The sequence below is a fragment of the Notothenia rossii genome, assembly GCF_949606895.1.
Source record: "Notothenia rossii genome assembly, chromosome: 2".
Taxonomy (NCBI): domain Eukaryota; kingdom Metazoa; phylum Chordata; class Actinopteri; order Perciformes; family Nototheniidae; genus Notothenia; species Notothenia rossii.
In genome coordinates, this window is record NC_136904.1 from 96,634,973 (window position 1) to 96,644,937 (window position 9,965).

The window sequence follows — 9,965 nt, forward strand, 5'->3', positions numbered from 1 at the left end:
AGAACCTCCCCTGCAGAACCTCCCCTGCAGAACCTCCCCTGCAGAACATCCCCTGCAGAACCTCCACCTGCAGAACCTCCCTGCAGAACCTCCCTGCAGAACCTCCCCTGCAGAACCTCCCCTGTAGAACCTCCCTGCAGAACCTCCCCTGCAGAACCTCCACCTGCAGAACCTTCCCTGTAGAACCTCCCTGCAGAACCTCCCCTGCAGAACCTCCACCTGCAGAACCTCCACCTGCAGAACCTCCCCTGTAGAACCTCCCTGCAGAACCTCCCCTGCAGAACCTCCCTGCAGAACCTCCCTGCAGAACCTCCCCTGCAGAACCTCCACCTGCAGAACCTCCCCTGCAGAACCTCCACCTGCAGAACCTCCCCTGCAGAACCTCCCTGCAGAACCTCCCTGCAGAACCTCCCCTGCAGAACCTCCCTGCAGAACCTCCCTGCAGAACCTCCCTGCAGAACCTCCCTGCAGACTGTTTCCACTGGAGCACACTTCAGTGAAGGAGTTTCTTCAGAGCGCCTCATCGTCTGAGATCTCGTGGATGATCTGGAACTGCTCTAAAGGCGTGACTTTGTTGATAACGTTCCGTGTCTCAGCAGGGGTCCTCTGGAGCAGGTCCAGGTGAGTCTACCTGAGTCTCTGTCCATGGGGACATGAGGGACGTTTCACAGGTACAGGACATTTCTAATTAACTCTAATTCTTTATCTCTCTTTTATCACCATCTCACGTTGGACTTAAACTCCCACTCTACATTTTACATTTATTTTCTAATATAATGTTTAATAATCCATTCCTTGCACAATTCATGTCTCGCATATCCTGCTTTATATTGTGTTACTGTCATCTTGTATTTCCACATGTATATGTTCTACTCTTTTAATGCTATGTTATATATTTGAGATGTTTACATTTTGGATTGTTTATTTCCAGTCTTTGAATTCCTCTGATGTCCAGTGCCTTGTGTTTCCTGTGTCATTGTGTTCTGGGAGGAGCCTGTGCCCTCTGATGTTCATTCATATAACTATACTGTAGTTAAATACGAATGACAGTAACAGATCTGAAGCCACTTCTTTCTGCTGCATATTATGGGATGTCCCCACAGACCTGAGACAGTAAAATCGTCTCAATGGGAACCAATTAGTGACACACCATCTAATCCCATTACCCCCCCCCCCCCCCCCCCCCCCCAGGTAATAATCCTGCAGGTTGGGATTACGTTTAAATGGATCCAATTGTGTGTTTTTGGTTCATGAATAACAAAGTGTTGGAGGTGATTTATTAAACATGAAAGCTCTCGATGAAATTTAGAAAATGGAAGTGTTTCTGCTTTTCAAACGATGCCTGCTAATGAGGGGGGGAGGGGGGGGGGTCAAAGAGGGATTAAGAGAAAGAGTTTTGTGAATCCCCCCGTTAGACAGAAGAAAGGTGAAAGACATCTATCTCTCTGGGAATAACTGGAGCCTTCATCAAAACACACACACACACACACACACACACACACACACACAGACAGACAGACAGACAGACAGACAGACAGACAGACAGACAGACAGACAGACAGACAGACAGACAGACAGACAGACAGACAGACAGACAGACAGACACACAGCTAGCACCTGTTAGCTCAGAGTTAGCCTCTATCTCCAGGACAGCAGAGTGAACACACACCTGTCTCCCTGCACCTTTGAACTTTAACAATGAAGGAATGCCTCCTCTCACTTCTGAAGAAGTGTTCGTCTGGAGCTGGTGCACCTGCAGGACTCTGCTCTGATTGGTTCAAACACTTACTGTCAGTCTCTTTGGATAAAGATCAGATAAATGTAATATGGAGAGCAGACGGGGGTCCTGAGTGGAATACATGCTGCAATACTGAGAGATTTAAATAAACAGACCGGACAGCAGAGATATAATCAGATCTGCTTTATGCTGAGTTACACTAATGTGTGTGTGTGTGTGTGTGTGTGTGTGTGTGTGTGTGTGTGTGTGTGTGTGTGTGTGTGTGTGTGTGTGTGTGTGTGTGTGTGTGTGTGTGTGTGTGTGTGTGTGTGTGTGTGTGTGAGAGAGAGGATTTGGGGTTTTTCTGATCTTGTGGCCCACTTTCACGCTCACATGACTCGTCTCCATGGTGACCGAGGACACCAAACATCCAGGGAAAATACGGCTAATTAGCCCCTGAGCTAAATGTGCCTCAAGAGAGAGGAGGGACAACATCTGCAGAGGGGATAACAGATCATTTATGTATACCGACAATTATATACCATAATATACCATTATATAACCATACTGTACTATAACTGGCTTCAGATACACTTCAGTAGCTTCTCCTCTAAATCTACTTATTTATATATATATATATATATATATATATATATATATATATATATATATATATAATAGTTAACACCATAATAAACCATATTTAATTTTACATTCAGTTCTTCTACATATCATATTCTCTTTAAGTGTACGTAGACATCTTGCACTATTTTCAATCAATCAATAAATCAATCAATGTTTATTTATATAGCCCAATATCACAAATGTTACATTTGTCTCAGAGGACTTCACAGTTTGTACAGAATATCAGTATGACAATACGATACCCTCTGTCCTTAGACCCTCTGCCCTTAGACCCTCTGTCCTCAGACCCTCTGTCCTTAGACCCTCTGTCCTTAGACCCTCTGTCCTTAGACCCTCTGCCCTTAGACCCTCTGTCCTCAGACCCTCTGTCCTTAGACCCTCTGTCCTTAGACCCTCTGTCCTCAGACCCTCTGTCCTTAGACCCTCTGTCCTTAGACCCTCTGTCCTTAGACCCTCTGTCCTTAGACCCTCACATCGTACAAGGAAACACTTCCAGAGAAACCCACAGTTTAAAGGGGAACATGGGAGAAACCTCAGGGAGAGCAACAGAGGAGGGATCCCTCTCCCAGGACGGACAGACGTGCAATAGATGCCGTGTGTGAATCGAAAATATAATACATTTACAACATAGGTAGACCAGATGTTTGGAAATGCATGTGTGTATAATAATAAGATGAATCCACGAGGATGTCAGCAATCCTGTGGGAGCCATCAGGGAAGTAGTATGGTGAGAGTCTGGCAGGACCGCAGAGACAGGTTCAGCCACGACTCGAGGTCCAGGACTCAGATCCAGGACTCAGGATAGAGGATCCAGGACTCAGGATAGAGGATCCAGGACTCAGATCCAGGACTCAGGATAGAGGATCCAGGACACACGACCACAGCAACAGGATTAGCCTCGACTCAGGATCCCGGCGTAGATATGGACACAAAAAAGAGATTTGGGGGAAAATGGGTTAATCGGAACATGAGAGTACACAGGTACAAACAGACAGAAAGACGGAGTAAGGTGCCCCCCCCCCCAACAGTCCAAGCCTATAGCAGCTAAACTAACGTGTCTACATACATGCACTCCCTTAGGATAGGTTGAGGGAAAAGGGTAGCAAGTAAGAAGTAGGAAACAGAGGTGGAGAGGCACACGCAGGGAGAGAGGTCTCCACTGGAACCTGAACTGGTTAGACGTGAGGAGTGGGTCAGTGACTACGTTCCACACTCCCCGGCCGGGCTAGGCCTTCTCTGCAACCTGTTACCCTCTAATAAACCTCCAGAGGTCAGAGAGGGGAAAGGTTTGGATAAAGTTTTAAATATAAGATCTAAGTTTTTAGGATTTAAGTGAAAGAGTAACTAAACTAACATGTATAGGTGAAGAGGCACAACGTGTCTACGTCAATGCACTCTTATTAGATTATTTTATTGTATCACTATAAGCTTTATCAAAAAGGAAGGTCTTAAGCGCACTCTTAAAATCGGATAGGCTGTCTGCCGTCCGAACACAAACTGGAAGCTGATTCCACAAAAGTGGAGCTTGATAAGAAAAGGCTCTGGCTCCCATTGTACTTTTAGAGACTCTAGGAACAACCAACAACCCTGCATTCTTGGAACGCAATGCCCTAGTAGGACAATAGGGTATAATGAGTTCTTTAAGGTAGGATGGCGCCTGCCCATTAAGGGCTTTGTAGGCCAGAAGAAGAATTTTAAATTATATCCTGTGTTCTATAGGGAGCCAGTGTAAGGCAGCCAGAACAGGAGTAATGTGGTCCCTTTTCCTGACTCTGGTTAGTACAAGAGCTGCAGCATTTTGAATCAGCTGAAGAGACTTGACTGACTTCTTGGTACACCCTGATAATAAGGAGTTACAATAATCCAGCCTTGAAGTAACAAATGCATGGACTAGTTTCTCTGCATCGTTTTGAGGCAAGATATGCCTGATTTTTGCAATGTTACGTAGATGGAAGTAGGCGGTCCTTGAAATTGATTTTATGTGGGCGTTAAAGGATAAATCCTGATCAAATATAACACCAAGATTCCTTACAGTCTCACTGGAGGCCAAATTAATGCCATCCATAGTTAGTATATCTTTAGATAATTTGTTTCGTAGATTCTTCGGGCCAAGTACAATAACTTTTGGTCGTGTTTAACATCAAAAAATGTAAGGTCATCCACGTTTTTAAGTCCTTGAGGCAGTCTTGAATTTTATTTAGATGATTAATTTCATCAGGCTTGATTGATAAATATAGTTGAGTATCATCTGCATAACAATGAAAGTTTACAGAATGATTCCTTATAATATTGACTAATGGAAGCATATATAGTGTGAACAAAATAGGTCCAAGCACTGAGCCCTGTGGCACTCCATGGCTAACTTTGGTTTGCATGGAAGATGAGGCTATTAGAATTTCATTTGTGACTTTAACCAGAGCTGTCTCTGTGCTATGATGTGTTCTAAAGCCAGACTGAACATCTTCAAATAAATCATAGTTTTTTAAGTAATCAGCTGTTTTGAGACTGCTTTCTCAAGAATCTTTGAGAGGAACGGAAGATTAGAAATAGGTCTATAGTTGGCTAAAACCTCTGGATCGAGGTTGTGCTTTTTAAGAAGCGGTTTTATCACTGCTACTTTGAATGATTGTGGAACATAGCCTGATAATAAAGACATATTCATAATATTTAATAAAGAAGTGCTAATTAATGGAAAAACTTCTTTTAACAGCTTAGTTGGAATCGGGTCTAAGATACACGTTGATGGTTTAGAAGAGAGAATCATTGAATTTAATTGTTCAAGGTTTATGGCTGAAAAGCATTCTAGTTTACTATCTAGTGTAATATTAGAACTTACGTTTCCGGGAGCTGTTGATAACACTATACTGGTCAAAGGCAAGAGGTCATTGATTTTGTTTCTAAGAGTAACAATTTTATCGTTAAAAAAGCACATCAAATCATTGCTACTGAGTGCTATGGGAATAGAAGGCTCAGTCGAGCTGTGGCTCTCTGTCAGCCGGCTACAGTGCTGAAAAGAAATCTTGCATTATTCTTATTCTCATCTATTAACACTAGAACCGCCAGAGGTCGCTGTATACCTAAAACCGCTAACGGGTAAAATGTACCCGCTATAGATTTTCAAAGTACAATGTTATTTTATTTATCATACAGAACAGTGAGTTTTGATCGCACAGGGATGAAACTTATACCAATAGAATCTGTGGACTCTCAGCTTTTCATAAGATATAGGTTGTGCAGATAGCATGAAGTTTAAAATATTCCTAAGAGTGCTGATTTAAACGCTTGGTGTTAGACTTGTGTTTTGTTTAGGTACAAATCTCTCTATCTCTCTCTATCAATATATCTGTAATGTTCTGTTCTATGAACATATAATTGTCTACATAAATAGACGACACGGACTACTTCTCTCATTCCGAGTGTCCATCTTTCTTCAACCGGCACGTAACCTGCACACATGCATTACGTCCTCAACGTGAGCTCAGTCATCCAAGATCTTGTATTCTCCAAGATGTTACACTATCTATAACTATATATCTATCTGTCTATCTTTCTCTCTATCCATCTATCAATATATCTATCTATCTATCTCTCTCAATATATCTCTCTATCTATAAGGAACCGCAGTAGACAAAAGGCGTTGCTATAGCAACACGTCATGTTTACGCTGCATTTTCTATGAGGTAAATATTACCCGCTGGCGGATATAGGTATAAATTGAATTTTTTGGGCGGTTCTAGTGTTAATGAAGAGTAGTAGGCTGCTCTCGCTTTACGCAGTGCTTTCTTATATTCATTCAGAGTAATATGCCAAATTAAACCAGATTCTTCAAGTTTAGTGGAACGCCATATCCTTTCAAGTTGTCTCGTCTTTTGCTTTATTTTGCGGGTTTGGGCATTATGCCATGGAGCTAATCTATGTTGTTTTATTTTCTTCTTTTTCAAAGGAGCAACAGAGTCTAATTTTATTCGCAGCGCATCTGTAGCACTATCAACAACATGATCAGTTTGGGGTGGTGTACATTTTGTATAAGTTTCCTCCCCTACATGCAGACATGCTATCGAGTTAAGTACTGGTGGAATCTCTTCCTTAAATGTGGCTATAGCACTAACAGATAGGTTTCTGCTGCAGGAGCTTTTGGCTAATGCTTTGTAGTCTAGTAACAGTACTTCAAAAGTTACTAAGAAATGGTCGGATAAAGCAGGATTATGAGGTTCGACTAATAGTTGCTCAATTTCAATACCATAAGTCAGAACAAGGTCGAGAGTGTGATTATAGCAGTGGGTTGGTCTATTTACACTCTGACAGAAACCAACAGAATCTAATATAGAGTTAAATGCAACAGTAAGGCTATTTGTATCATCGTCAACATGAATATTAAAGTCACCTACGATAATTACTTTATCTGTTTTAAGAACCAAAGCTGATAAAAACTCAAGAGAATTCTGATAAGAATTCTGAATAAGGACCTGGTGCACGGTACACTGTAACAAATCAGATTGGCTGCAAAGTTTTCCAGGTCGGATGCGTAAGACTAAAAACGAGGCTTTCAAAGGAGGTATCATTTAATTTTTGTTTAGTATTGATAAGTAAACTTGAGTCAAAGAATGCTGCAACTCCACCTCCTCGGCCCGTGCCTCGGGCAATATGAGTATTGATATGGCTGGGTGGAGTGGCCTCATTTATGCTGACATATTCTTCATGTCTCAACCAAGTTTCAGTGAGACAGCATATATCAATATTATAATCTGATATTAAATCATTTACCAGTATTGCTTTAGATGCTAGAGATCTTATGTTTAAGAGACCACATTTAATCTTCCTGTTTTGTTGCACTGTAGTAGTTGTTACATTTACTTTTATTAAGTTATTATGTATGACACCTCTATTAGGTTTTACTTTAAATTGTCCTTGGGCAGACACACACACCGTTAATATTGGGTATTTTATTGGAGAGAGCACAGAGAGACATATAAAACTGCGACTCCTCCTCCAGGTCTCAACTCCAGTTTGTCATGGAATAAGTCCACAAAGCCCTGAAATGTTTGCCGAAATGAGATCTGCTCCTTCCAAAGTAGGATGAATGCCGTCTCTCTTAATCAGACCAGGTTTTCCCCAGAAGGCTGTCCAATTATTTACGAAGCCCACATTGTTTGCTGGGCACCACCAAGACAACCAACGCTGAAATGATGACATGCGGCTATACATGTCATCATTGATCAGATTGGGGAGGGGACCAGAGAACATTACGGTGTCCGACATTGTTTTAGCATAACTACACACCGACGCCACATTAAGTTTGGTGCATTCTGATTGGCGTAAACGAACATCATTACCACCGACGTGAATAACAATCCTACTGTATTTACGTTTATTTTTAGCCAGCAGTTTAAGATGCGCCTCAACATCGCCCGCTCTGGCCCCCGGAATGCATGTGACTGTGGACGCTTCGGTCTCTAAATTCACTTGTCTCATAATAGAGCTACCAATAACCAGAGTTGGCTTCTCAGCGGGTGTCTCGCTGAGTGGGGAATATCTGTTAGATACGTGAAAGGGTTGGTGGGGACCTGCGGGTTTCGCGTTATGCCCCTTCTGAACAGTCACCCAATCTCACTGCTGCTCGGGAGTTGCCGGGGGACGGCTAATAGGAGCTACCTCTTGCCGGTCTATACCGGCTAACATGGGCTTTAATGTAGCTGAGTTACTTTCTAAGATGCGGAGCCGGGCTTCTATGGCTATGATTCCCGCCTCCAACCTAACAACTATACTACATTTAACACATGCAGGCCTATCGGTACCAGTAAAGGAGGTAGGGAAATAGCCAAACATGAGACAGTTAGAGCAGGAAATAGCACCCGAGGGTGGGGAAAGAGCCATGGCTAGCTATCAAGCTAAAGTAGCTACCGTTAGCAAAACCGAAAGAAGTGTAAGCAACTGTGGAGTTACAGTCGCTAAGAGAAGGAGAGTTGTCAGTGCTTAAGCTGTAGTAACGTGTGATTATAACGTCAGGTAGCTGCCGTGATCAAGAATTGTAAAAACAATCGATTTGATTTAAGATAATATGAGCTATCAGCAGCAGAGCAAGCACACAGGATAACACACAGGATAGCCCGGAAGTGACAACACGCTTACCGCAATAGTGAGGATCCTCTCTATCTTTAGTCTATCATCAGTCTATCATCAGTCTATCATCAGGTCTCTGGCTCTGATCAAGGATCAGGTCTCTGGTTCTGATCCAGGATCAGGGCTCTGGTTCTGATCCAGGATCAGGTCTCTGACTGGCTATGATCCAGCATCAGGTCTCTGACTGGTTTTGATCCTGGATCAGGTCTCTGGCTCTGATCAAGGATCAAGTCTCTAGTTCTGATCCAGGATCAGGTCTCTGGCTCTGATCCTGGATCAGGTCTCTGGCTCTGATCAAGGATCAGGGGGGTATACTACGAAGCAGGATTTTCGCTTAGCCGGCTAACTTCAGGGTAAACTTGGGGTTTCCGGTCCTACGAAGCTGGTTCTCTTTTTAGCAGGCTAGATCTCCATGGTAACTTATGCTGTGCGGCTAACCAGGGGGGTATATTACGAAGCAGGATTTTCGTTTAGCAAGATCACTTCTGGGATTTCCGGTACTACGAAGCTGGTTCACTTCTTAGCGGGCTAGATCTCCATGGTGACTTATCCTGGAACCTAGTGTGGGCTCCGAAGCAGGATAGGTTCCAGGATAAGAGATCAGCTCAGCGAAAGCACCACGCCTCCTGACCAATCAGAGCTCAGTGTGCGGAGGAAATACAGTTTAAGCTGCCGTTGCAGGAAAGACGGCCGGCCAAAATCACCGACTGTGTGAACGTGAACATGAATAGAATATCACCTCCCATCTTCAGAGCAATCTGACTATTAGAACATTAGCGTTAAGAAAGCTTACTTAAATATCTGCCACAACATAAGTAACCGGATCAGAGTAACATTAAGTACAGTCCGCGGCATATCACATCATAATGTATCATCTCCTTATCTGAGTCAGCTGAGCCGTATCTGGCCGTGCAACACTCACAGTGTCACATACTGGATGCAGAAGGATTATTTTAAGCAACACATTAAGTTGAGGAAACACTCGAGTCAAATGTAATGAAAGTCAGATGGTGTCTTAGACGGGGCAGTGATATCATAAACCTGTTCATGTACGCATTCAAACACTTGTTCTGTTACCAGCTGTATTCACCTTGCAGGTGCAGCTATGTGGCTTTGATCCTGGATCAAGTGTTTAAGTCATGGATGTTTAAAGTTTAACTTCTTCATTATGTCTAATATTATAGTTGACTTTTCATTCAGGAAGTATGACGCTGCGCTGTCAGTACGCTTCTCCATGTTTGTGATTGGTCGAATGCTCCAGATACCACCCCTTTCATGTGAACGCGCACCTAACTAGATAGGACACGGCTGGCTTGAGCGATCCACTTGATAACCAGCGTCGTAGGACCGTTTAGCGAGAGCGCGTATGTCTTGGATTAGGCCAACCGGCTAACTCCAACATATCCAGGTTAGGTTGAACCAGCTTCGTAGTACAGGCCTCTGGTCTCTGGTTCTTTTATTTATTTATATATTTATTTGACAG